This window comes from Atta cephalotes, assembly GCF_000143395.1.
Source record: "Atta cephalotes unplaced genomic scaffold scaffold00007, whole genome shotgun sequence".
Taxonomy (NCBI): domain Eukaryota; kingdom Metazoa; phylum Arthropoda; class Insecta; order Hymenoptera; family Formicidae; genus Atta; species Atta cephalotes.
In genome coordinates, this window is record NW_012130071.1 from 1,760,282 (window position 1) to 1,764,768 (window position 4,487).

The 4,487-nt window shown below is 28.9% G+C and overlaps 1 protein-coding gene across 1 annotated transcript in view; it reads left to right on the forward strand.

Moving 5' to 3' along the window:
• The window catches only part of LOC105626977 (acetylcholine receptor subunit alpha-like), a 286,825-nt gene that overhangs the window by 157,031 nt on the left and 125,307 nt on the right, over positions 1–4,487 (forward strand). The window lies entirely within an intron of this gene.

A 4,487-nucleotide genomic window follows, 5' to 3' on the forward strand; every position in this document is an offset into this window, starting at 1 on the left:
ACACATTTTCTTTTCTCCGATTTTTAAGGATTTCAAGTCGATGTCTTTTCTCATTCGTAGCAAGAGAAAGAAACAAAAAGACGAAAAAGTATTCTCTGAAAGCTTGCATTGACTTTCAACGCTCGTAAACCTTCTTATATCCCATTCTCAGAAAGAGGAATTTTATCGTAAGGTTTATAAAAACGCTGAATACATGGATATATCAAAAGTCACATAAAGATTTTCCTCGAAGAACTTATAATTGATTTTTTGTAATCAATATCTGTCTGATTCTTTTTTTCATGTTTTAACAGTCGACTTAAAGCAGTTCTATAACGAACCGCAACATCAAAGTAAATACTTACAGTATATTGACAGAACAAATATTCGACTCTCGATCTACATCAACCTTTCGAACATTTTATTTCTGGTTTGCTTCTCCGAGAAAGAATTACCAAGATAATCGTTTGATTTCTACATTGAATATGAATTCACGCGGATTAATTCTAATTGGAGTCGGAAGCGACAAGAATTCAGAGACCATCGTAATTTCGGATTAAAAAGCGCGGAATGCGCCAAAGGAATGTTTCTGGGAAAATGAAATTTTTTCGCTGGGGAACGCATTATTAAATGCAACTCGATTATGTACATAATGCATTTCGCCATTTTATTCGGACAGTCTATTGTATTAGAAATGAGATCTACATGAATCACTTGAATTAGAGAAACTTGAGAATAAAAACATTTTTCAATATTCGTAGCACGATGTAGGCACGATATATGACTGGATCAATGGATCAAAGTAAACGTAGTTCCGAGCAAACGCGTACGTTTCCTCCGACATGCCCTCGTTCAAATATTGAGGAATTTACGAGTATACTCGAATATCTTCGCCAGTCATGCCAGTCATGCTGGCCTGTCAGCATTGTGTCAGTTAACTTTGACCACAGGAGCGTAACATTATTTCGCGATGAACGCTATTGCTAGCAAACAAATATGCGCTAGTATTGCTACGACAATAGTATACAGTTAGTTCAGTATTTTGAGAGTCAACGAAGTTAGGCAATATCAGCTTTGATTGCTTTTAATAACTTTAGAACATATATATATTTCTAACTTTTGCACTGAAAATTTATAAAATAATACTAAAAGTGATACATTTGAACTTTATTGCGGTATATTCATTGAAATTATTATGTCTTAAATGGTTTTACATAACACCACACACTGAAAAAATTCATGAAATTCGATTAAATATTTATATAAATATTTATATAAATATAAAATAGTTTAGATAGTACCAATGGAACTATTTATTTACAATAAATAAATTTGTTCAATTAAATTTAAGTATCATTTTTTTAAATCAAATAAATATTTATTTTCTGTAAGCAAATGGTCCCATTGGTACTATCTAAACAAATATTTATTAAAATTTCGTAAATTTTTTTCAGTGTATCAAACTTACATTGTTCTGCATTTGCTTTTATAAAAAATAAATTCTTAAAGCTGATTAAACGGCGGAGTGACAGTAGTACTAGACAAGCATTGGCGTTGTTCGCCAATGTTTGACTAGTACTACTGATTTTATATTTAGCTTAAAGAGAACATAAGAATTTATTATGCTGACATCATATGGCTGAATTATCATATATATGAATTTAAGATTGAAATATTATCGTATCGATTCTTTTAAGTAGTTAAATTTTGAGCACAAATCTACTAAATCAGTTTTTTTCTTTTTTTATCTCGACTTTTCAGACGTTTTTTCAATGCATAACCTCGGTTGAAATGGAAGCTGAGTAACGAGATACTCAAAGAGCTTGTCTTGTCTTTTCTTTTTTATTCATCCTCTTAGTCCTCCATTTCTTAGATCGAATATGATTCCACTGTCTTTAAATCTAAGCGTCGGATTTCGCACGTTTTAGCAAGTTCTCGTTTTCAAAAATTTATCGCATGAACATCCGTCATATAATTCTATATGTTTTATCCAACTTTAAATCTTCTTTTCAAAAGATTTTTCTTCGTACGCTGGATAAAATTCTGATTAAAAGATATTATTATATAACAAATATCTTAATAAAATATCTTAATAAATAATAAAAACTCACTATTTCAAATTTGTAATGTGTACGGTTGAAGAACTTAAAATTACAGGCTTAATCTACAATGTTTAAAAAATAATTATGTATAATTTTTTTAATCATTTTTTCACTGATTTTCTTACATAAAAATTTTTACCTAAATTTACTGTCTCTCAAGTACTAATTATCTTGATAATTAGATCGTATTTAAATAATAGAAATTTAATAATATAAATTTAATAATATAAATTTAATAATATAAATTTAATAATATAAATTTAATATAAATTCGAATTGAGATTTCGAGATATTTAATAACAATAATAAATATAACAATAAATTGACGGGCGATTGACAGCTAGAAATAGGCGCAGTTATTAAATGCGGGTAATTGACAAAAATATATTTTAAAAAAGGTCTTACATTAATTTTGTAAGAAATTTCACAAAAATCAATATCGGTCGTTTTGACTTTATTCGAACCATCATCAGCGATATCAAACAATGGATGTGACCATTATTCGCATCTTAACGATTCAAGAGAGCAGCCAGAAGAGCCTCTTCAATTCTAAATTTTGAGAAACATCATTGCCAATTAACTGATTAGTCAAGTGAGAACTGACGATATCAATATAACTTCATTAAATAATGATAAAAAAATAAATGAAAAATTAGATAGAGAGAATTATCTCGTGAGTATAGAATTGAATCTTTCAGATATAAATACTAAAGATGAGAAATGTATCAAGAAATATACACATTGCTTTTTGTAGAGCCACTGAATGTTATAAATTAAAATACCTACGTAAATAGTCAAAATAATGTTAAATCTGTTTAAATTAAGTCAATGTCTTTAACTAAATTTCTGTGTGAGAAGTAAAAAAAATGAAATTGAATGTAATTAAGTCATAATTTTGTCAAGGATATTCGTATAGGCATGGTGTAAAAATTCAGTGTCCGATTTTAAATTTAAACTATTAGCTTAAGATTAATATGAAGCATCTCAAATGAGTTTTTTTCTGTAGTACCTTTCATTGTCCAAGATCTCAATGTTCTTTCATTCAAATTCATGTTTAAATTTTAATCTGCGTTTGATGATGACAGACAGGTTACCAGTTCATTTATTAATATTATTGCAATTCTGCTATTCTTGTTTTTAATTTTCTCTCCGTCTGCCCTACATATGAGACGTTGCAGTTCTTACAATTAATCTTATATACGACATTTTTTTTTGAATCATAAGGAAGAACGTCTTTTTTAGTCTTAATAATCCCATAGTTTATTCATACTAAACCAAGATAATTTCACATTAATGTTTTTAGTAATGTTCTTAAATTTTATAAAGATGAGGAAAAAATGGAATAGTAAACCACATAGTTTTTTCTTCCTCAACATTATTGGTACAGTGTAATTTGCTTTTAGCGTTTTGTGTTTAAATAATGATCTTAAACGAGAGTTTAAGTGTCAAAAATGAACTTGGCGGGATAATCATTGCTCAAAAAAATTTCAATTATAAATCTCAAATTTTCTTCGTAGATCTGGGATGTGACAAAGAAAAACTCTATCCACTATGCTCATCAAAACACCTTTTTTTTGAGAGAGTGGATGGAGAGATAAGAAATTAAGGTATCTCTCAGAAAAAGATTTATGAAATAGATTGAATTCTAATTTTCCATTAACCTTCAAGATTGACATCTAGAAAATTTTAGTCGTTTCCTCCATATTCCAAAGTAAATTGTAATCTGGGAGATGTAGTGAATTAAAAAAGTATCAAGACATTTAGTATCAAGAGATTTATTAATTAGTTCCATGCAATGACGATATCATCAATATAGCTAAAAAAGAAGACTCGATTCCAAATCTCTCCAACGCGTTCTTTTCAAGATTCTGCATCATTAGATTCGCAATAATGAGAGACAAAGGCGAAGAGAGGCAAGGATCGTATTTAAAGTTTTAAATAAGGGTTCTAAAGATCGTATTTAAAATACTCCCAAGTTGTAAAAAAAAGTATTTAATTTATCTTTATATAAAAGTTTATTTTATATAATATAAATTATGTTATTTTATTGTAAAATTTTTAATCATAACTAATGGCTACGTTTATGTAGTATTAAACTCACGAATGCATAAATAAACAGAAATGCTTCATGCTTGTCATACTTTTGTATACGAAAAAATTGATGACTGCATCGTTCACGATGCAGCTAACTGAGATGGTTTACAATTTCTTCCAGGTTCTTTTCGAAGAAATCTCTCTTTCTCTCTTAGTGAGAGGTACACCAATATATCTCAACGATAGCCAGATAAATAAAGAGAAAGAGAGAGAGAGAGAGAGAGAGAGAGAGAGAGAGAGAAGAAGAGAAGACGTACTAGTACAGTACGTATTACTATTCTACTACACTATAACTATTAGTTACTTTCTATA